This window comes from Mustelus asterias, chromosome 13 (assembly GCF_964213995.1).
Source record: "Mustelus asterias chromosome 13, sMusAst1.hap1.1, whole genome shotgun sequence".
NCBI lineage: Eukaryota > Metazoa > Chordata > Chondrichthyes > Carcharhiniformes > Triakidae > Mustelus > Mustelus asterias.
In genome coordinates, this window is record NC_135813.1 from 72,477,999 (window position 1) to 72,503,414 (window position 25,416).

The following is a 25,416-nucleotide window of genomic DNA, read 5'->3' on the forward strand; positions in this document are numbered from 1 at the left end:
TTATCCATTTTCTTATGCTCTGACATATTACACAAGATTTGCAAAGGCTCAAATTTGATTCATATTGTTCAGAATCATATTATGGTAAAACAGAAAGATAACAGTGCAACTCCAAAAAAAGTGACCATTTCCTGCCTTGCAAATAATTCTCAGTAATGGGATCATAAATTATTTTTGTTGAATGATTTGCTGATTACTAATTATCTTACAGCTATGAACTATTAAGCAGTGGTTCTTACAAACCAGGTGCATCTTATTATTGCCTCTCGATTTTAATGTTATCGTTACGCTGGCTTAATTAACTGTCGAGAATTGGTATGTCTACAACAAAGCTGTATTCTGAATTTCACTCATCCCAAGAAACTCTTCGCTTAACTTTATAGTTCTTTTTTTCACAGTTGCATTCAACATCACCAGCCCCAGAAGGCAAAATGAGACAATTGTATTTTTGTCTTTAAAAGAAATGACTCTAAAGAGACAGACTCCAGCATCTGAGGATAGAAATCCATCTTGAATGGCAAGGGGGAAAGCAAGGGGGACTGGATCGGCTGCACATATGAACACATTATTCACTCAGGGCGGCACGGTGGCACAGTGGTTAGCACTGCTGCTTCACAGCTCCAGGGACCTGGGTTCGATTCTCGGCTTGGGTCAGTGTCTGTGTGGAGTTTGCACATTCTCCTCGTGTCTGCATGGATTTTCTCCGGGTGCTCCGGTTTCCTCCCACAGTCCAAAGATGTGCGGGTTAGGTTGATTGGCCATGCTAAAATTGCCCTTAGTGTCCTGAGATGCGTAACTTAGAGGGATTAGTGGGTAGATATGGGGATAGGGCCTGGGTGGGATTGTGGTCGGTGCAGACTCGATGGGCCGAATGGCCTCTTTCTGTGCTGTAGGGTTTCTATGATTATTCAGCTACGCTGCCATCAATAAACTTAAATATCAGACACTGCACATAACGTGCAGCTGATCCAATACTACCACCCCCCCTCCCCCACCACCCCCGCCCCCCCAACCCGGGGTTTTGCCTGAGACTAATTTTTACCTTATTTCATCAACATGCTATTTGTCACATGTGTGTATAGAAAGTCTGGCAACGAGTTAAAATATTTTGGGGGAAGGAATTTCTCTCAATGCTGTATCCTACCTTGGTGAAGATATTCTCATTTAAAATATCAGCTAACAGAGGAGAATCTCATGTTTACAGGAAGTGACCAGCAGAAGTCTTAACTCCTTGGGTTATTTTTCTTAATTCGTTCAACATTTTTCCGTTCAGCAAGTGCAATACTTAATAAGAATGAAAAAAAATGCAAAATTTATTTCGCATTCAAGGTATTTGTAATTTTGTTGTGAGAGAGTTATTGAAGGTCCTTTATGTTTCATAGAAATCATAGAAACCCTACAGTACAGAAAGAGGCCATTCGGCCCATCAAGTCTGCACCGACCACAATCCAACCCAGGCCCTACCCCCATATCCCTATATTTTACCCGCTAATCCCTCTAATCTACCCATCCCAGGACACTAAGGGGCAATTTTAGCATGGCCAATCAACCTAACCCGCACATCTTTGGACTGTGGGAGGAAACCGGAGCACCCGGAGGAAACCCACGCAGACACGAGGAGAATGTGCAAACGCCACACACACAGTGACCCAAGCCAGGAATCGAACCCAGGCCCCTGGAGCTGTGAAGCAGCAGTGCTAACCACTGTGCTACCGTGCCGCCCTATGTTTGTGGAATGTATTTTTTGTAGAGTCATACTGAGCATCCCTTTAGGTTGTATAGTATATAGGGGTGGCACGGTGGCACAGTAGTTAGCAGTACTGTCTCACAGCACCAAGGACCCGGGTTCAAATCCGGCCTTGCGTGACAGTCTGTGTGGAGTTTGCACGTTCTCTCGGTGTCTGCATGGGTTTCCTCCAGCTGCTCCGGTTTCCTCCCACACTCCAAAGACGTGTAGGCTAGATTGGTTGGACATGCTAAATTGAGCATTAGTGTGAGGGGCATTAGTCGGGTAAATATGTGGGTTACACAGATAGGGTGGAATTGTTGTCAGTGCAGAATTGATGGCCAAATGGCTGCCTTCTGCACTGTAGGGATTCAATGATTCTTCGATTCTAAATATACTAGAAAATCTACCCTTTAGAGTGATATAGAAGTGAGTAGTAGATAATATTGTCACATCATTGTGACTATCACATCGACATTGCAATTTTCTTTGTCCTGAACATTTTCTACTGCCTGGGTTCACTCGTACTCACACTCCATTGATCACTAACAAGTGTTTATTTCTATGTCACCCATAGCACAGATCTAGAAATATCAGGCCGGGCTCTGGTTCTATAGACGGTTACAATTAGTCAGTCAAAACAACTCATTAGGTGCTGAAAGCAAAGAAGCTTTTAGGGACTACAGTGTGTTAAAACCGAACGGTTCACTTCAACCATCAGGCATTCAATATCTTCAGCAGCACCAAATGTTTGTTGGTGGAAGGACTGCACAGTATTCGTATATTCCTGCTCTCCTTTCGAAAGGCAGCAACCTTTACATTGGAAGAGGAATTCAGTGTTTTTTGGTGGAAACATGATATGTCACATTGCTTTATGCATGGCTGATACTTTTTAAAATGTTGACATTGTTCAGGCACAGGCGAACACCATGCAACTGACTATTCTATACTTTGCAGACTTTGAAATTCTTCTAAATCTAACAATAACCAGAGCTAGTTTTACATTGACTTCAGTTTCACATTAAAGGATTTATGACTTGAGTGCTGATCCTGAGCCTGGTTTTGCTTACTCTCAATCTCTCCAGTGCAATGGCACAACTCATATTATTAATGAATATATTTTATATATATTGTACACACACAGTAGCCACTGTTGAGGCATGTGCTGTTTCATTTATATGATGTATAATGTTATCAGACCCAATACAGTAATTGACTAAGTTGAATTACATTTTTATTGCACAGTATTGTAGAAGTACTGGTGATAGCTTAGTCCTTACTAAGCTGATTATGTCAGTTTCTGCAAGGGCGCTGTAAATCTGCAATGTTGATTATATGTTCATGTAGCTCGTGTTAATTTTAATGCTCATCTCTTCTTAAAGCCCGGGATGCAAAAGAATACAGAAAGAGAGATCAATCCGGCTGGGACACAGGTACTCAATGTACCTGGAAGAGTTACAAGCTGGGTGGCACAGTAGCACACTGTTAGCACTGCTGCCTCACAGTGCCAGGGACCCGGGTTCGATTTCAGCCTGGGGTCACTCTCTGTGTGGAGTTTGCACATTCTCCCCATGTCTGCGTCCTCTGGGTGCTCCGATTTCCTGCCAAAGGTGGGCACAGTAAGAAGTCTCACAACACCAGGTTAAAGTCCAAAAGGTCTATTTGGAATTATGAGCTTTTGGAGCGCTGTTCCTTTTCGCACCTGAGGAAGGAGCAGCACTCCAAAAGCTTGTGATTCCAAATCCAGTCCATCTCCACATTATGACAGTCCAAAGATGTGCAGGTTAGGTTGATAAGCCATGTTCAATTGCCCCTTAGTGTCAGGAGGATTAGCAAGGTAAATACGTGGGGTTACGGGGATAGGACCTGGATGGGATTGTTGTCAGTGCAAGTTTGATGGGCCAAATGATCTCTTTCTACACCATAAGGATTCTGTGATTCGAAAATTAAGTCTTCATAGTGTTGGAAACATGGTTGTGGGGTCTGGGAGGCCTGGTGGTATCTGGTGGGAGATCAGTGATGTTACAATCTGGTAGCATTTGGGTTTGGTAATGAGATGGGCATTCCAGTTTGTGACAGCGCTGCTGGGGTGCAATGTCAGAGTCGAGGAACACTGGGGAGGGGATACTGGAAGGTGGTACTGCAAGGGCAGGTATCTGGAAGCATTGGGAATAGGGTTGTTTGTTTTGAGACCACTGATCTAGGAAATTGTAAATGTAAACATAGGAATCAATAATGAAAAAAGCTGACAGAAAATGTTAAAAATTAGAAGCACGAATTAAGGATTTGTACATGTGAAATGCTGATTTAAGTAATTAATGTCATGTAATTTTAATATGATTAAGAGACAAGTGGATATCGAAAACAAACTTTGACATCTAATTCATTATTTGTTATACATGGATTTAAAATGAAATATAATGCAGATTTAAATTGTGAATAGTGTTTTCAATTTGTTTTATTGCAAATAATTATTCAAATACAGTCACAGGATCTAAAAACAAAGCAAGATACATTTTTACAATAGATTATTTGATATAAAGTATCATAAAAACATGTTATTTCTTGCAGAAGTATAGCAAATCCATGAGAGTTCTTAAATATTATGCTGTTTTTGGTTAAAGTCATATAATTCTCTCAAAACTCTATCTGGTTTGATATAAGTTACAATCCTCTGTACATTTCTAACTCAGTTTAGCACAATTAAGTGAAACAGCCTTGGTATGGACCAAGATTCGTGTTTGACTATTTTGGTGGATTCACTTTGCGTGCCACTTTTTTTACAGCAGCTACCAATGCCACACCACACCAGGGCTGGAAATATAGGCCCAACTGTAAGCCTGGCTGCTGGCATCAGAGCTGCAGTTAGAAAACAGAATCTAGAAGGTTTCCCAAGATGGGAAAATCAAGGGGTTGAGAGAAGAGAAAGTCCAGACTTAACTTTCAGCCTCCCAAACTTGGCTGAATGCCCTTTTGAGATCTTCTGATTTGTAAAGGGAACCCAGGGTCAAGGCTCAATGTCAACTCATTTAGGCACACTTGAAATTCAGAGCCCTTGCGATGAAGCTCGAGTAAAATGAGGTGGGAAGCCTGGAAAAATCTCTCTCCCCTCATTTAAATCAAAATGCTTAGACTGTGCCTGTGGCAGGTGCAGCAGTTCAGCTATTTCTCCTTACTTGAAGTAAGTTCCTGGGGCCATGTAAAAGGGACAGAATCCATCTAATTGGGTTCCATTCTATTTCCTGTGCTTTATGTCTGCGAATGCAGAACCTCCAGACATAAACTACATACAAATTTCTCTTTATATGTCCCTTCACAGTTGGATCTGAAATCCCACCCTTTCTCTCATCACCGCAGAATAGAGACATGTTTTCAAGCACACAGTTTCAGCATGGGTAAGGCTTGTCCTACCATCTCAACATTTTTTATAGTCAGTAATGTCTATCCATTCTGAAACTTGCATATCCACACTGGAAACATTTGCTCCCACTATAGACAGTCAATGGTAGGGATGGGGAATATTTACTGTAAAAGAATAACTTACATTAGCATTAAATTCAACACAAATTCTCCCAGGTTGGGTTTCTCAATCCCACTGAAGAATTGCCTCAACCCCAAGAAAAAGGTCACTGCCAAGACACCAGCACAATTCTACATCTCACGCTATCCAGCCTGAGGAACAACATTATCTCAAATAAAGGTGGGTTGTTCTGCTGAGTGGCTCCTCTCCTGGCATTTTATAAACAGAAGTGGGAAATATTTCATCTCTTCTCCTTGTAGCTCAAATGATAGGCCAAGGGGGTGATGAGATAGATTGTTCCAAAGTACTATGTCAATCACTTTTCCTTCACTGCTATATTAAATTGTGCATTTAAAGAATTTATTTGAAAATGCACAGGGATTGATTAAGGTTTAACCAAGAGAACATTGGCAGAGTTGCCAAAAAAAAAGATTGTTTCCTGTGGTAATAATTCAGGGGCAAAGGAGACCTGAAAAGTAGACATTGTCGTCATGAATATAGTGGAATGGGCTTATTCAGTTTATGTAATATTTATAATAGCATTGTGAATCCACACTGCCTGGTGTCATTACCAATCTATTTACTAATGAAATTCTGATAAACTCTTTTATAGATGCACCATAGGAAGCATTCTTTCTGGTTGTATCACAACTTGGTATGGCTCTTGCTCTGTCCAAGACCGCAAGAAACTACAAAGGGTTGTGAACGAAGCCCAGTCCATCACGCAAACCAGTCTCCCATCCATTGACTCTGTCTACACTTCCCGCTGCCTCAGGAAAGCAGCCAGCATATGACTGTAACCCTAGCTATGACTGTAACACTACATTCTGTGCCCCCTCCTTTCCTTCTCTATGTACAGTATGCTTTGTCTGTACAGCACACAAAGAACAATACTTTTCACTGTATGTGACAATAATAAATTAAATTAAATCAAATCAAATCAAATCAAATCTGAGGATACGTAAACCAAATCAGAGTTTGTGATATCAATTGGAAATTCTCCTCACGCAAACACCTCCAGAAAATAAATTAAAGTGTCGTATTATTGTTTGTCACCATCTTTTAAGGTGCCAAAACACTTTGCTGTTTTATTTAAGTCGACATGCTTTCCCAAGGTGTTACCAAGTCAAGCCAAGTTGCTCCTGTATTTTTCTCAGCAGTTAGTAACTCTTTGACACTGCAGGAGACTGAGGAGCAGGTCACTTGACCAGGCTTTGATGGCGAACCTGTAAAAAAGACAACATACTGGTCAATAGTTCAAGGTTTCATGGCACAATGTTATTGCCTGTCAATTTGTTCCACATTTATCACTTACGCATACAAGTCTCACAGAAAAAGCTATACTCCAATGGGGCACACACTCAAGATGCAATGTACAATAAACCAACCTAGCTGCATATAGGGAGAAACTGTTTCCGATAGAAAAAGGGTCAGGAATGAGTAGACACAGATTTAAAGTGATTTGCAAAAGAAGCAAATGTGCTGTGAGAAAAAGCCTTTTCACACAATGAGTGGTTCTGCTCTGCCTGGAAGTGTGGTGGAGGCAGGGTCAATCGAACCATTCAAAAGGGCATTGGGTGACGACTTGAATAGAAAGACTTTAACACCGGGTTAAAGTCCAACAGGTTTATTTGGAATCACGAGCTTTTGGAGCACTGTTCCTTCATCAGGTGAGTTATCTCTGTAGTCTACCACTCTTACTTTGTAACAAACAAAGCATCAATTTTCAGAAGAAGAAACAGTTCCCCAAACCCATTCTCAAAAGAATTTGTCAAAAAATATGGGCATTCCAGATTGGGCGGCATGGTGGCACAGTGGTTAGCATTGCTGCCTCACAGCACCAGGGACCTGGGTTCAATTCTGGCTTGGGTGGCTGTCTGTGTGGAGTTTACCCGCTTTCCCCGTGGGTTTCCTCTGAAAGAGTCAAGTTTCCTCCTACAGTCCATGGATGTGCAGGTTAGGTGTAATGGCCATGCTAAATTATCCCTTAGTGTCCCAAGATGTATAAGTTAGGAGAATTAGCAGGGTAAATATGTGGGGTTGCAGGGTTAGCCTGGATATGAGTCAGTGCAGATTCAAATGGCCACCTTCTACATTGTAGAGTTTCTATTATTCTATGATATAATCCTCTTTGCTACCACAATTGTTTTGTGATTTCCACTTAATTAATCCTTCTTCTCTCACGTTTTTTGCTTTTATATTTGACACGTGAATGCACTGTAAAGAAAGAATGAAATAGGTGAGTCTTATACTGAACTCTTTTAGCGTGCCTTGCTCTTCGTTTTCTGTACACTGTGAGTCAAATTCAACAAAAGCAAAACTTGTGGCATTGCTTGGCTGACCTAGTTTCACTCAGGAGCAGGATGTCCTTGCAGGAAAAATATTGAGGTGGAAACAGTCTAAAGAAAAAAACAAATTAGAGGTTTTCTAGACCACAATCCATGACACCAGGTGGACTCACATCTGCTAGAAACTAGGTTAACAAATAAATGGGCTCACATCACTTGTGACATTAGATCAATGATAAATTTGCTCCAGAATTCTACCACCTCGCCCGCCACAGAATCGAAGCGGCTGAGGGGCGGACAACGGAAATGTATTGAACTTGGGCAGAAATTTCCGGTCTCGCTCAAATGAGGCCATAAAATGCCGTCCATTTTTCAGGTGTTAGTAGTAGTTTCTCCGACTATTTTCCTTCTATCTGGTCAAATCGGTCAACTGTGCTGCCATTTAAGGAGGATAACTGGATTGTCTGAATGGCATACAGGTCTGACAATGCAACAACTCATTCAGTACAAAAGACATCAGTTTCTTATAGTACCCAATCAAAAGAACTTTGAGTTCATGGCCCAATTCTTCCAACCAGTGTCAGAACACTCGTCGGAATTCTACCGCCCCGCCTGCCACAGAATTGGAGCAGGCGAGGGACGGACAATGGAAATGTCCGTTGACCTCGGGCAGGAATTTCCGGTCTCGCTCGAGCGAGGCCATAAAAGCCTGCCCAGTGTCCAATACTGATCAGATAGAAAACTGCTCACTGACCTGGATATGTTTAAAAATGCCAGCTTCTGATTCACAATAGAATCATAGAATCCCTAAACAGCAGAAGGAGGCTACTCAGCTCATCAAGTCTACACTGACTCTTCGAAAGAGCATCATAACCAGCTGCCACCCCGCCACCCCCCACTCCCCCTATCCTGTAACTCCATGCATTCACCATGACTAAATCATCGAACCTATACAACTTGGGACATGAAGGGGCAATTTAGCATGGCCGATCCACTTCAACTGTACATCTTTGGACTGTGGGAGGAGACCAAGGAGAATGTGCAAACTCCCCGCAATCACTCAAGGCCAGAATCAACCCCGAATCCCTGGCACTGTGAGGCAGCAGTGCTAACCACTGTGCCACCGTGCTGTCCATAATGCAGACGAACTCCCTAAATGCAGGAAACGACACAGAGGTGAGCAAAGAGAATCAGTTCCGAAGACATGCCCCCTGTCGTAAGCTAAATTTAACTATCCAAAGTGCTTGGGTGATGGATGAATGTTAGTAGATGGAAGAATGGGGGAGTGGATGGATGAGTGAATGGGTAAGGTGGAAGGGTGGATAGGTGGGTGAGGTCATTGGTGGGTAAGTTTGCAGGTGAGAAGCTTGGCAGAGGGTGAGGGTGGCAGGTGGTTGAGGTTACTAGTGGGTCGAGGGTAGTAGGTTGCATCGTGAGGGTTGTATTTAGAAGGTTATATGACAAAGCAAGGGGTGATGTGGGACTGGAGAACAGTACCATCCACAGAGTGATGTAAAGGGCAAATGACAAGAGACCTGGGTCAGTCTAAGAGCATGCAGAGACCTGTGTAGAAGTAAGCATGGATATAGCTCATAGTCTGTGAACGCTTCATGCCTATGTAAATAGTTCCCTATTACCAATAACACGACTGCTCAACCTTATACACCTTTGAACCTCTTAGTGAGACCTACTGAACAAAACCTTACAACGGGGGTCGGGGGAGGGGGTTGGGGGCGTGGGGGAAGGGGGGTGGCGGGGCAGTAGCTGTGAGGTTGAGGGAAAATCTGTGAGGTCAGTGTGAATGATTTGGGGAGGTGGAATTTCAATTCTGTACTTATCTAGGAGTTAGATTAGTATTTTTCTGTCAAATATTTCCTATTACCATAGAATCCATAGAATCCCTACAGTGCAGAAAGATACCATCCAGCTCATCGAGTCTGCTGCGCCCAGGAACGGTCGGGGGGGGGGGGGAGTCCACAATCGGGCTGTGGGGAGGTTGGGGAGTTAGCACTCCGGGGGTCCTGGGCTGGCCTGTGATCAAGCTGGCCAGCAAACGGGAGGCTGACAGTTCGGGGCCACAGCGTATGCGCAAAACGCCTGCTGGTTTCAGCCTCCTGGGCATGAATTGGCCCCACCCCCTGAAATCCAATGATATTTACGCTGGTGGCCTCTGCATTGCACAGAGTGAGGAGGATTCGAGTGTAAACTTCAACTGAAAAAAACAGCATGAATTACTCCAGTTTTCCCGCGAATTCAACACTTCAACTTCTTTCGAGAGAATTCCACCCATGTGCTTCTTGCTTTGTGAATAATCTGAAAAAACAGGTCTGGGAATTGGTTTGGCACAAATCCATACAATTTTGATTCAAGCAATTAAAAAAATCTCTGAACCCTTTGGGAGTCATTGTATTTTACACCCTGTGTTGTGTACCTCACTGTAAAACAACACGCCACATATATATCTTTCCAGTTTACATTTCCAAAAGTGAAATGTTGTACTCCCAAGATCATTTTGGGCAATTTTGTTGCAAGGTAGAATAGAAAATAGCAATCTATTAATGTTTGAAAGTTTCAACCATTGCAGTATTTTTACAAATGTTTTTTATATACTTCCCTCTCTGACCAACATTTAAATTGCAATAATTAGTTTAGCTGAAACGACAACACAGAAGTATTGGTTTATGGTTATGTTACCCCTTGGTCATGTAAAGTGCAGAAGAAAATGTTACAAGTGTTAACTTGCACACAAATTTAAATTGATTTATTCCACATGATTTTAAAATCCTTCTTCAACTTTGAGAAGCGTTGAGGTTTATCAAAAGTAGGTTAATTGTGGAATGCAGCAATTTATAATTCAAAATTTGTCCTATATTTCTGCTGCAAAATATGTATGAAAATTGGTTTTGCATCTTGACAGGTCAGCAGCACATGTGCTAAACTGACAAAACATTGCTTAGCTGCTTTAATTACAAATTTCACATACTCGCTGAGCACTTTTTTGGGGTATAATTCCGAAGTTTTGCCCAGTTTCCTCCTCTGAAGTTAATAGTTCATGCTGGGACATGAATTCACTGGCATCGGCAAATGTTGAGCGCTTCACTTAAATGGCCTTACATTCACAGATAGTGATTGTGAGCAGAGCTCATTTACCTTGGGGCACTGGAACTGAACCTGATCCCGCCCTGCCCAAAATCCACAGATGCACAATGTTGCAGTTGGCAAGGATTAGTGACTCATTGGAAGTCCCAGCTGGTTTTCTTCATCAGGATTTGGAATTTTAAGCAAACAAAATTATTTGAGCAACCAGGAAGCAAAGAAGTAAAAAGATGCTGACAGCCATGGAATACTCTATCCGGAATGTGATGGATTGATAATCCACCAAAGTTTTATGCCCCATCCATAATTGTCCCCTGTACACTTCAATGGGAGTAAACCTGTGTTGGATATAAAATTAATGGTGCACAGCAACTTGTTACTTGCATGGCAGTTGAGTTCATTTAAAATTGCTCCCGGTGTAGCCCATATTAATGTTTCTACCACCATACAGGATGGGATTAGCCAACTTGTGGAAGACCAGAGATAAAACTGTAGCAGTGGTTTAAGTTTAAGTGTCACAATAACACTGCAATGAAGCTACTGTGAAAATCCCCCAGTCGCCACATTCCGGCACCTGCTCGGGTACACTGAGGGAGAATTTAGCATAGCTACTCCACCTAACCAGCACGTCTTTCGAACTGTGGGAGGAAGCTGGAGCACCCATACGTGCTCCAGACCCACACAGACACGGGAGAACGTGTAAACTCCACACAGACAGTGACACCAGCTGGGAATCGAATCCGGGTCCCTGGTGCTGAAAGGCAGCAGTGCTAACCACTGTGCCGCTATGCCCCCCTAATATAGTAAAGGATAATAATATAAATGTCTCTCAGCAGTTTTATAACATATTCTAAATGATGACATCAACTTCATTTTTTAAATTTAGTTTATCTTTATAAGCTAAAATAACCATTGTCCTTTAAACAGCAACAAATTCTAGAGGCACTCTTCAAATTTGGAGGGACGTTCTGAATAAAAGCCTGAAGTTAATTACGCTTACTTAATTAAAATCTTTTTGGCAACATTGAGTACAACTGTTGAGACATTTCGTTAAGAAGGGGAGATGCAAATCAATTTAATCTTTGCTTTAATTTATAGAAATTTCTTTGGGGCATCTCAGGGGATAGGCCAGGGTGAGAAGGAGGTCCAGAGGTCACTAGGCTTTAAGGGGAGGGCATCACCAGTCAGAAGGGGCATCTGATGGAGGTACCCGCTCCCCCCACCCCCTCCCACTTACAATCCTGAGCTTTCATCTGGGAAATGGCCTTTAACCAGCCATTATTTAACTACTTCAGAGCCCCAATTGGGACAATGGCGGGTTTCCCATCTGAGGTCCAGCCCACTCCAGTGTAAAGTCGCTGTGTAATTGAGTGGAAGGGACCCTGGAGATAAATTAATCCATGCAATTTCACATTCCACCCGCAACCCCCCCCCTCCCCCCCCACTCCCCCACCTACCTCAGAACCCACCAGGAGCGGTGTGGGGGGAGCAAAGATTTCTGACCGTAATATTTCATATATGTCGTGCAAAATTCAACCCTTGTTTTTCAGGGGCAAAAGTTTGAAAATTTTAGAAACAAAGGCCATAATTTTACCACCCCGCCCGCCACGGGAATCGGTGTCAGTGAGAGGCGGATAATGCAAAGGTCAGTTGACCTCGGGCAGGATTTTATGATTTTGGCACGAACGAGGCCATAAAATCCCACCCAAAGCATAATACTGGAGAAGTTAATGATCTGATTTAATTATAAATATGTAAATACCAATTAAAATAAATATTGGTAAAAATGTGTGCATGAAAAAATCCCTTCAGGACTATGTCTGAAAAATGTGGAACAATTGTGTTGCAAATTGGAAGGCAAAAAACATCTCTAAGAGTGGAAATATGTGGGCATCCTGACTAGCAACACTAATGTCGACACGTGGATTAAACTTGATCTCATCTGGGGTGGCACGGTGGCACGATGGTTAGCACTACTGCCTCACAGCTCCAGGGACCTGGGTTTAATTCCCAGCTTGGGTCCCTGTCTGTATGGAGTCTGCATGTTCTCCCTGTGTCTGCGTGAGTTTCCTCTGGGTGCTCTGGTTTCCTCCCACAGTCCAAAGATGTTTGGGTTGGGTGCATTGGCCATGCTAAATTTCTCCTTAGTGTCCCAGAATGCGTAGATTAGAGGGATTAATGGGGTAAACATGTGGGGTTATGGGGATAAGGCCTGGGTGGGATGGTGGTCGGTGCAGACTCGATGGGCTGACTGACCTCCTTCTGCACTGTAGGGATTCTGTGTTTCTATGACTATTGAAGAATTTCATAGTAGCGTGGAATAAACTTGATTCCAATATTGAAAGATTTCAAAGTGAGGTGATGTAGTTACCTCATTATATACTTATATTGCGTTGACCAAAATGTATATAATTTGTAACATTATGGAATTAATAAATATTAGATAATTAATATGGATGAAATATATCTCATTTATAACATTACAAAATAAACAAATCAAGCAAGTATGTCAACGTCTTTGAACATATGGGTGGCACGGTAGCACAGTGGTTAGCACTGCTGCTGCACAGTTCCAGGGACCTGGGTTCGATTCCCGGCCTGGGTGACTGTCTGTGTGGAGTTTGCACATTCTCCTAGTGTCTGCGTGGGTTTCCTCCAGGTGCTCCGGTTTCCTCCCACAGTCCAAAGATGTGCGGGTTAGGTTGATTGGCCATGCTAAAATTGCCCCTTAGTATCCTGAGATGCGTAGGTTAGAGGGATTAGTGGGTAAATATGTAGGGGATATGGGGGTAGGGCCTGGGTGGGATTGTGGTCGGTGCAGACTCGATGGGCCAAATGGCCTCTTTCTGCACTGTAGGGTTTCTATGATTCTATGATATTACCATGTAAAAGTCAATCCCGTGATTTTTGGGCGAAAAAGTTGGTCTCAAAAATCAGTGGCCAATCCGAAAATTCCTTACAACACTACTACCGAGGGGTTCTTTACCGGGCTTTTAAAAAAAATTTCCATTGCTTCCACTTTTTCTTAGCTTTCGCCATAAAAATCTCCACACTAAGAAAGGTGGAGAGTAAAGATAAACAGTTGTTTTCCATGTTACACAAAACCACATCTATAACTGTGATATACGAGCAGAACAAGTTTTCATCTTTGGCAATGGATAAAGGAAATGTGATTTATTTATTGATCTTCAAAAAGGCCATAAAAATGAATACATCTCTGGAAGATTTCTTAAAAACCTCTTTCCAAGTTCTGTCAATCAAGATACAAACCATGGCCACCCACCAACTCCCCCTCCCCCCCACTCCCCCGCCCATCCCCCTCCCCCCTCCCGGCCAAATGGATTTTTCAACTGGAAAGAATTGTTGGAAGGAATCTGGGTCACTGGGCTAGAAGAGGCTGCAATCATAAGGAGGAGCAAGACTTAAAGTGATTTATTGAGCAGGGTGCTGTGGAACTAGTGAAGGTGATAGAAGTGAGGTGATAAATGAGGTGGGCCTGCAATGGAAAAGGAGGTTGGCAGAATGAACTTGTACTTAAAACCATAATTTTTGAAGGAAATCAAAAAATTGGCTTAATTCCAACGACCATCTGTCTCTTTGCAGCTGGCTCACACAATGCATTGAGGAGGAAAAATGACAGACCAAATGCCGAATCCAAAAAATGTGGAAAAGAAGTTAAATAATATATCCCCAAAACACTAACAGAACATTTGTGCATCAGTCCCTACTCTCTTCCAACTCAAAACATTTTAATTTAATCATAATATCTGTCCTGAATGATTAGTCATGATGTGGAGATGTGGGGTAAACACAGTAAGAAGTTTAACAACACCAGGTTAAAGTCAACACCAGGCTTTTGCTACCAAATAAACCTGTTGGACTTTAACCTGGTGTTGTTAAACTTCTTACTGAATGATTAGAACAGATGTGAACATGAGACACTGGTTTCAAATGAATGAGTTCTGTAAGTGAATTCACAACAAGGAAAAGAAATAGTTGACTTTATTGACTCCATATCCCAATATTCAGGATCCAACATACACATTTCAAAATAACCAGCTTTTTCAGGAAGGGAGATGACACACATTGAATACTCCTTTCAATGGCACAGAACTCACGGGGCGGCACGGTAGCACAGTGGTTAGCACTGCTGCTTCACAGCTCCAGGGTCCCGGGTTCGATTCCTGGCTCGGGTCACTGTCTGTGTGGAGTTTGCACATTCTCCTCGTGTCTGCGTGGGTTTCCTCCGGGTGCTCCGGTTTCCTCCCACAGTCCAAAAATGTGCGGGTTAGGTTGATTGGCCAGGTTAAAAATTGTCCCTTAGAGTCCTGGGATGCGTAGGTTAGAGGGATTAGTGGGTAAAATATGTGGGGGGAGGGCCTGGGTGGGATTGTGGTCGGTGCGGACTCGATGGGCCGAATGGCCTCCTTCTGCACTGTAGGGTTTCTATGTTTTAGAACTCCCTTGGCATAAGTTAGACTCCCTCTTGTAAATGAAAATCTAACATTTGTTAGGAGTATAATCTTTCAATTCTTTGATTGTCTAAAACTTCCTTGACTGATATCTGAATATTTTATAGAATGACAAGGAGTTATGGAACAATATGTTGGGGGCATGCCCCTTTAAAAGAACGGGTCAGGTGACCCAGAACTTAAGCTCCTCCCTGGTGTAGCTTGCCTGGTTAGTCTTGTGATGATTGTGTTACGATTAAGACTTGTTAATAAACTGTTCCAGTTAATTTACTACCACTGTGTTCATGGTGTATTATTAGTCTCAATAGCAAACAACATACATAACAAACAGTACAATGGAGCAACATATGTGATTAAATTCTACAAGTCTGACTTCAATGGATGTATCTGATCCCAACCATTTCCAACTGGACGGGTGAGATTGAAATTATCTCCATTTTATAGTGAGATGGTTAGACATAGCATTGGATAGTTGTCAGTAAAACTGTTCTGCTCTTCATAGCTATTCCAAGAAATAGAAATTTCCATCCATATATTTATTCACTGGAACAAAAAAATGCCTCCATAGAAAGTTTTGAGTTCAGATACTGCATTGAAAGGAGTATTGGTAAAACTCAACTCGGTTTTAATTTCCCTAGATTTTACATCAAATGGATCATTAGATGCAAATTTTTGGAATTTTTATTTTGGGTAAATTGATCTGCTTATCTTACTGAAGGCATAACAAAATGTGCACTTACATATGGACATCATAAATCCATCTGTTTCATGCAAATCAAGCAACTTGTCAAATGTATTGTAAAAGAAATGCAACGTTTAATTAAATCCATTTACTTGTGTAACATTAACATCAAAATCCATTTGAAGGATAACTCAAGTTATTCATTTTAATAGGAAGAATGAAGAGAGGCAGTATAAACAAAATGGTAAAAGGTGTGCTGGAACAGAGAGACATGAGAGTTATGTATACACAGTTCTTTGAACACGGCAGAACAAGTTAAGAAGGCTGTTAAAATGGCAAGTGGGATGCTTTCTCTATTAATAGAGCATAGAGTACAAAAACAAAGACGTTCTGCTAAACCTTCATAAAATGTTGATTATTTCCCCAGCCTTGGTACTCTGGCCAATAAAACCACACTTGAGGAAGGTTGCCAAGACTTTAGAGAGGGTGCAGAGAAAGTTTGTTGGCATGGAAGGAGTGTATGGCGAGACTAGAGTTGTTCTTCTTAGAGCAGAAAATGTTAAAGAGATTGGATGTTCAATATCACGAAGGGAGTTAATAGGAGAAACTGTTCATCTGTTTCCAGAGGCAGAAGGGTGGGTACCCAGAAGACATAGATCTGCGACGATTGCCAAAAAAACAGAGGTGTAATATATATGCAGCAAGTTATGATCTGAAATATATGCCCAGAAGAGTGGGAGCAGCAGATTCAACAATATCTTTCAAAAGCAAATTGAATAAATACTTGAAAAGGAATTATTTAATGGGTTTTTTGGAGTGAGACAAATTGGATAACTCTTTCAAAGAGATGGCACGGGCATGATATGCAAAATGACCTCCTACTATGCTCTATCACTATGATTCTTTGAACCAAATTATTATTTTAGGAGCAGTTACCGCTCTCTAATGCTACCTTTTGATGAGTCTGTTTGAAAAAAAAGACAGTCAACATATTATCACAATATTGTCATATTATAGCCCCACAGCTGCATTTCAAAGTTTTAAATCGGCAAAGAAATGGAGTGCCTCCGTTAAAGGTGATCTTTTAGTTGGAAATTAAACTCTGTAAACCAAACTTATTGCCTTGGAAACAGTTTTTGGAGTTATGGGGGCTATTTTGATGGAAGTATTAAAGTAGGCAGTAAGTGGGTGCTGAACTGTTTAAAATCTGGTCTTAGGATATGGTTTTGGTCCTAATTGTTGATTACCATGATGTGAACTTGCCCCAAGGTGTTAAAACCTAAAAGTTTAATAATCAAATAAGAATACACCTAAGCACAATTTTTTTGGAGCAGTTTATATGGGCTCCACGCAGTCACTCTGACTTAATGTGAGGAGTGTGCTAGGTGCACACACTGACAGCTTTCATTGTGTGTCAGGGTCGAAGTGCAAGAACGCACCGGCCTTCAGACGAGGCATGTGAACATCCTGGTGGAGGAGTTCCAGAGGAGAAAAGGTGCCTGACCGACTGGAAAGAAGCAGTCCACCTTGCCCTCCTGTCCTCCTTTCCTGCAGCAGCTGTTTCCGCTCTTACTAGCTTTCTCTCCTCTTCCCATTCCTTTTGCAATCCTAGTGGATCCCTATGCAAGATGCTGGTGACCAAGCACTCCCTTCCTCCTCCTGATACCTCCAAAGTATCGAAGAAGGACACTTCTTTTTAGGTGCATTCCTCAGAATGAATGTTGGTAAGGTATTGACAAATCCATCCAATGCATTTCAAAAGTCTCCTTCAAACCCCAACAGCATAGTAAAATGCTGTAAAAATTCAACACGCCCGGCAGCATCTGAGAAGAGAAGAAATAGGGTTAAATTTTCAACCCCATATGAGTCATATGAACTCAAAACGTTAACTCTATTTTCTCTCTCCACAGTTGCTGTCCGACCTGCTGAGTTTTTCCAGCATTTTCTGTTTCAGTTTCCAGCATTTGCTTTTATTATAGTAAAATGCAATATGCTTTTAAGTAGCAATGAAAATTCTCCACAATGACTGGTTTACTCCTGTTCAGCTTCCCACTGTGGGGAGAGGTTGCAAATCTACCAAAATAGCAAGTAGCCTTATCATGAGAGTTGGCTGATAATTTAGTTGTTAATCAGCCCCTTAATGATCTTCCAGACAGTCATTACTAGTGCTGGCTTAAACATCTTTACCAAGATGCTGTCCTCCTCGAACTGAGGACTAATCTGGCATTGCAGTTTAAGACCTCATCTTGGCCACCTCATTGCCTTTTTAGCACTGAAAGTATTCAGCCAATCTTGCCACCTTAAATTCAACCATTACCGGGTGACTTTGCAAGTACGTCATCTGCAATGCTTCAACTGCTTATGAATGATTATTGTCAGCACCAATTAAAAATTGCAGGCTTGCTTCCATTAAGGAATTCACACAAAGAATGTCACCCCATAAAACCAAACCCCTGCTCCCACAAATATTTTTCTGCTCGCTTCTCTGACTCACCCATTACCAATGCTTCTAGATTCTATTTGATTATTACACTCTACTCCAGGGGATTGAATATAGTGCAAGTCTTAGATGAGGTTAAGGGGTGGGGAGAGGGCTCTTCCAAACCAACTGCTAATTCTTTTAGCAGACTGACCCTGACCCCTTCCCTTATTCTACCACTTGCCCTTCCAAGTGTTTGGTTCTCTGCTTCTCATTCTTCATTTGCTTTTGAAAATGCAGGTTTCCACTAAAATTACACACAATTTTACTGAATTATGAATGCACCTGGATATTTTGATAAAGCTAATAAGAAATGTTCTTCCCCGTGGAGTCCACGTTGTAAAGTATATCTGAAGACATGAAAATAGGGATTTCTCCCTTTATGAAGGTTGATTCCTATACAAGGGAGTAGCTACTACTTTGGCTAAATTAGCAATTCCAGCACAAACTACACCCAAAATTGCACCCATTTTGAAAAGTTATTTTCCACCCATCCCCAAAATTTGAACTCAAACTTAATTGCATATTGTCTAACGCAAAATCTGCCCTGGACTAGCATTATTGATTGGAAACTCCAGCGCACAATTTTTCAATCTATACTCAACTGATGGTTGCAATATTTTCAACAAGGAATAAGAATAGATTTTGAACTCGCTGCTCAAAAGGGAAATGAAATATATCTCTTCTGAGCACTTTTCCAAAGATTTATTGGGACCTATATGTTTGAAATTGATATCAGTTGAATGTTGGTTATACATATTTCATCTCATATTTCATATAAAGAGTTTTCTGAAACATGCCAAACTGATGTCAACCAGAACTGAGAAATGAACAAGTGATCCATGAAGTATCTGAGTAGCGAAAAGCCCATCTGCTCCATTTAATTGTATTCCTATTCCCACAGAGACTCTTGTAATATTATTGTGATCTGTTTTCAGTCCTAATGCCAAACATTATTTTGAATTCATAAAATTGAACACTTCAACTTGGGGCTGCAGAGGATGTCAGGATGTCAAGTCAGCAGAGAGACTGGGCAATCTAATTATTATTGACATTTATGCTTAAGTATTTTGTTGCATTTAACTGCTGGGACCCATATTTCCATTTTACTGACTCCCATAAGACACACAAAATAAGTTCCTCTTCAGGAATTGTCATCATCATTTTATCTAATTAAATGTTGTTGTTTTTATTAGAAAATAAAAGCCAGCTCTTTGTGACTTTTGCTGCTTTTAAATCAAGTTGCACAGTTGAAGTCAAACATTTTGTCATAGTTTCTCAACTTGAGAAAATAATCAGTAAATTTGGACATATTTTGGAATTAATTCTTCATTTGCAGCAAGATTTGATTCTTTTCACTTTGGATGTATTAATTGTGGTGGTGTATAGGGAAAAATTGAAAACTTGCTGTAAGTCTTACAGTTATGTTAATGGGACATGTCAAAATTGATAAATCCTTTATTTTATTTTCCAATGAGCTGATCACTACACTTGTAGCCACTTCAGTTTTTGGAATCATGCCAACACGCACCACTTTGAGCTTTTACACGATTTGTTCTATTAAAAACATTAAGCCAAAGTCATCAAAACATCGAGGAAGCATTAGCCAATGGGATCTAATGCTATCTTATTGATATTCCCTTTTGCTTCATGCCAATTGTTTTACATATAATGCTACCACTACGTTGGGAGTGTTGGGCTAGTCCATGCACAATTTCTGTATTTGAATAAATAGGCAGCATGTTGTTACACTCCTTGTTCAACCCATGACAAAGAGATCAAAGGATTCTGGATACAGGCACTCAAGCACAGGCACGTTTATCAGTCAAAAAGCAAATGCTGCAGATCTAACATAAATAAAACAACATGTTTGTTAGAACCTCACAGGTCAGCCAGCATCTGTGGAGAGAAGAGTTTGCACTTCAGATGTGAACACTGAATTTGGAACTGGAATTACAGTTCTGTAAGAGTATCTATCCCCAAATTCCCTCCACACAGATGTTGCCTGACCTGTTGAGTGTTTTCAACATATTCAAGGTCATCAACCTTTTCCTAACAACCCAGTTTCTATGACATGCAAGAAAACAAATGAGCAAGATAGTCATCCTTTCCAACCAGAAGGAAAAAAGAAGCAAAAAAAGCACTAATGCTTTAAAGTAAGCAGATTTTACATTTGCTACAGCTAGCTAGAAAGGTCAGCAGTCTTTGCAAAATAAATCTCACTGACATTGACCTTACCAACATTCAGCAAGTACTCTCAATGTCATATTGCAACAATGCCTTTATAATCACTGGTTTGAAAGCAAAACAACTCTGCTGCCTCAAATATGTACTTATTGATGTCACATCCAAATAAAGCTCATGGCTTCTAGCTGTCAGGGGTTTACACAATAATTTAACTTTCAAGTTTAATCCAGACTGGATTCATTCTGGAATAAACTATGGCAAGCAGGACTTTAAACTTGTAAGAATAGCTCCCTTAAAGCAAAGAACTCTTCTGTTGCTTCTGTGTTCCTCATGTGAATCAATGCTATGCTAATGCAAATTGTTTCTGTGGTTGCTGAAAATAAATTACTCTCCTATCCCCCACTCCCCTGCAATCATCTCCTGTAAGAAGTAAAATTGACTGGTAAATATGGCTTACAATTTTTTTTTCAAGTCCCACACCTTTTCTGTGCTGATATCGCAGGTTTAGAGCGAAACATGTCTGTAATGCATGACTATAAGTAAACAGTGTGTGTAATAAATAATGTCCTGCAAACTGAGTAATACAAAATAAATGAAGAAAAGTTCACAGTGTTCTTGTTATGAAACAAGTCAACCTCTGGAGGAGGTGGTGGGAGCAGATTCTGTAACGAGGCATCTGGATAGATACATGAATAGGCAGGGAATAGAGGGATATGGACCATGTAGAAGCAAGAAAATATTAGATTAGAGAGGCATCTCTATCAGTACAGACTTGGTGGGCCAAAGGGCCTGTTCCTGTTGCTGTATCTGTCCAATTTCAGATACTTCAACCAGCTTCTTAATCAAAGTTTTACCCAGGTGCCTTTATTTATGAGAAGAACAAAATACAGACACAGATATATAATGCAACAAACTTTATTAAATATAGTTAAATTATTAAGTGTGGGAGCATTACAATGGTTTTCTCACCTGAAATGACACTTCCCACTTTGTTGGGAAAATTCCCCTCATAATGTCCAGCTCCAGTCGCATGGAGTTCCACTACCTACCATCACATTCACTGCAATCCCCAAATCAATGTCAAATCCATGCATCCTGCATATTGGCTCCTTTACAGAGATAACAGAAATGTGTCAGAAATAAACTATTACCTATACTGTTTGTAATAGTGGAACTATTGAGCATTGTATAAGCATACTTGTAACAACATCACTTGGTTCAATATTTTGGCATATTCTAAAATAAATAGGTTAATGCTAGCTTGAATAATGAGTGGAAAAATATATCCATTGAGAATTTGTCTGCTAATATCAAAGTAATGGCTTATTTGATACTTAAATATTCCTGATAAAATCCCAACAGTGTGACTACTCTGAACTAACGCATTAGATTGATAAGTCAAGAGGAAAAAAATCTAGCTCTGGTCGAGTTTCAATCTGTGTAGAGTGCAAGTTATTTCTTGATGCTTTTATTTACAATTGTATTCTTCATTTACAAAGCAATGGAAGAGTTTCCATTCTAAATCAGAAATCAATCGTTATTCCTTGTTGCAGTCCTGAAAGTCTATAAAAGGATGGCAAAATGTCTCAGAAAATAAAGGGTATCAGCTTTTATTTATATTCAAAGACTGAAGGCTAATTCATAGCTTATATAAAGCATTTCCAACCCACCAAATGCCTGAGTTCCAGTTTCTACTGCATGATGTGCTGGCTGTCAAGAGGAGAGTTCACTGCATGAGTTTAGGAATGTATATTGACATGCAATTTACAGATATAGTGTAGATTTAACTGACCTAATGATCCATCCTATTTCAGATCACTATCTCTTTTTGGAGTAGCTTATAGCCATGCCTAATATTGTAAACATATAAAAATGATGATCGTTACTTCTGTGGAAGATTTCCATTGTCTTTGTGGGCAAATAATGCACTGCCTGTGTTTGACACTTATCATTGGGCTGGGGTGGTGTTGATCTGCATTTCTTCTTGAGTTTTAGGACTAATTCTTCAGCATCGATAGAACAGACACCACAGGCCCGTGACATGTTACAATATATTTAAGGTCATCACTGCAAGAATAAACCATGTTGCATCCTTAATGGCTGAATCATTAAAATAAGCTGTATGTTTCAAAGGCTGGCCAGAGGCCTGCAAAATTAAAATAAACATCTCATGACTGAAGCAGGTGCAGTGTATTTGTACATGACATATGATCCATCTCGTCTTTTTTCTGATTTAGATTGACGGTTCTTTTGACAGATGCAGCCTGAATAAGGGAATAAATGTACTTAATGGCCCAGTATGTGTAGCTGTATGGGTGGTGAAACTATCACACTCACCATCATTACTGTATAAAACTGACAGCAACTGCTGGCATTCACGCATGCATAGTTAAGGATGGAAATCCAGAAGTTGTTGTCAGTGATACCCTCCTCCACCACTGGTGCCCAGTAGCAATCTTCGCAGATGCAATCAATACAGAATCAGTGAACCGAAATTAACTTTTTTGCACGCTAATTTTGGTGTATGGATTATTGAAAATGTTAAGCCTTGTTGAATAAGGTTGTTGGGCGGCATGGTGACACAGCCATTAGCACTGTTGCCTCACAGCTCCAGGGACCTGGGTTCGATTACCGGCTTGGGTCACTGTCTGTGTGGAGTTTGCACGTTCTCCCCGTATCTGCGTGGGTGTTCTCCGGGTGCTCCGGTTTCCTCCCACAGTCCAAAAGATGTGCAGGGTAGGTGCATTGACTGTGCTAAATTGCTAATAGAGGGATTAGCGGGTAAATCTGAGGGGTTATGGGATAGGGCTGAGGTGGGATTGTTGTCGGTGTGGACTCGATAGGCCGAGTGACCTCCTTCTGCACTATAGGGATTCTATAAGGTGTGACAACATTTTTAATTACTGCTGAACCTTTCTGCCACTGAAAAATTAATTTTACAAACTTGGAGGTGTCATTGCCTCAGAATATTTTAAAATTGCCTGTTTCTAAAAGAATAAAAGTTCTTTGTTTATGATATTCCATCTTCTCCCATAATTCCATGTGTAATCCCAAATTTTTCAAAGTTCACTTTGTGTAATGATCAACGAGTGAGTCATAATCCATAACTTTTACTTCCTTCTTTGCTGAATATGAGAATTCTTCAATCTGATTGGCTGCTCATCTAATTTGACGACAGTACTGTTACCATATAGCACAGATCCCCAATAGATGGCACCAAATTCAAATTCACCTCCCAATAGAGGCAGCTGATCAGTCTATTGAGCTTTCAGTAGTTCCTTAGTGGTAAAAATCTGAGCAAAATGATACATTTACTACAAAGCACACATCAAAAGCTCTTTGTTTTTTGATTAGAGAAAAATAATTTAAAGTAACAATTATGATTAAGCATATTTTCACTCTGCTGGTTTTTTTTCTGAATAATTTTATTTACTAAATGCAATTTAGTAAAAATTACTTTTTTTTAGTCTGAACTGGTAATGGTGGCCCACATTTTCCATTTAGGGTCCGACTTTAATCAGGCAAAACAAATACACACCTGCCTTCCTCCAATCTTCTGACGGAGGATCCTGCAGAACTCAGTCAGTGCAGAAGAGAGCAGCACAGATAATCAGAAGCCACTTTACATTCTTTTATGGCATTAGCTGCTATATTCTGGTAAATAGTTTAAATCTCCCAAACTTCTTTGAAAAGCCGATGAGAGAAGTTAAGTGAGTAAGGGGGGCGGGGGGGGGGGGAGGGGGAGAGATACTGGGTGAGAGAGCAGGGTGGGTAAGGCAAGTGGATAGGAGGTTAGAGTAGGTAAGAGAATAGGGTGAGTGAGGTACGTGAATAGGAGGATAGGGTAGGGTGGGGGAGGCAGGCGATAAGGAGGTAGGGAGGGTAAAGCAGGGTAAGGGTGGATAAGGCAATGGGTAATGGGGTAGTGCAGGTAAAGTAAGTGGGTAGTGTGGGTAAGGGACATAGACACGTGGGTACCATGGGTGAGGGGGTATGTTGGCAGGTATTTAGGATGGTGAGGTCCGCATGGCGCCAGGCACGGGGCTGGGGTCAGGGAATGAGGGGATAGTCAGGTTCAGCCAGGAGGGAGTCAGGGCAGGTTGATGAGAGTATGGAAGAATCAGGAGAGAGTCGGAGGTGTAATGCGATGGTGGGGTTAGTCAGGTTGTGAAGGACAGGACGTCGGCGGGTAGGGAGGAACTAATACGAGTGATGGGGGGGGAGGGGGGCGGAGAGAGGGTGGAAGGGGTTCAGATCTGCAGTTAGCCAGATGTTGGACCAGTTTTTAATCTAACTCGGGGTGAGATTTTTTTTTCAGGGCGCAGGAGATTGCTCCATTACGAAAGTTCAGACGTCCCGGGCAATTCCCACCAGAAGTCAATATACCTTTAAATGGTCTGTCAAGTTTTCCGACTCGCTATGAATCCCGCGGCGGGCGGGACCGGAAAATTCATCCTAATTGTTGGACGATCCGAAAGGTCCAGTAGTGCATCTTATGAGGTCCGTCTGGTCTCCGACGATCCAGAGACCAGAGTATCTTGGCAATGTTTTCAATTGATCTGGAGAGAGGGAGAACCTTGTCCATAATCTCTGATCCACAGTCAAATGGAAGGGTTCATTGTTCGCTCTATGGCAAGGCGGTACATTAGATCATTTCAATTGAAGGGACGTGTGAGATCTCATGTGAAAACTGACTTCTGCGGTGACCGTAAAATAAAAGTATCTGAATAATGACAGAAAATTCCAAGCGCCACTATAATCATAGCAAACCTTTGTGATTCTGTATATGGTAGAGTTGTTTTAAATTGTGCAACAAATCACAGGGTACTTGAAGAAATTTGGTTGTCCAGTGGAGAGTTTACTATGGACTGAATCATTACAGGAGCCCATATTGCTATTTTTGTGTGAAACAGTCCAGTTCCATTAATTTGTGGTCTTGAGACTTGTCACTCACTATAAAGAATCA

At 41.2% G+C, this 25,416-nt stretch overlaps 1 long non-coding RNA gene across 1 annotated transcript in view; it reads right to left on the reverse strand.

The window, feature by feature from the left end:
- Positions 1 to 4,172: 4,172 nt before the first annotated feature.
- Positions 4,173 to 25,416, reverse strand: part of LOC144502745 (uncharacterized) — a 46,171-nt gene continuing 24,927 nt past the window's right edge. Inside the window, exons 3-4 of the long non-coding RNA XR_013499377.1 lie at positions 21,420 to 21,559; positions 4,173 to 6,472 (exon numbers count right to left, since the gene is read on the reverse strand). This is a non-coding gene — a long non-coding RNA (uncharacterized LOC144502745). The remainder of the gene's footprint in view (positions 6,473 to 21,419; positions 21,560 to 25,416) is intronic.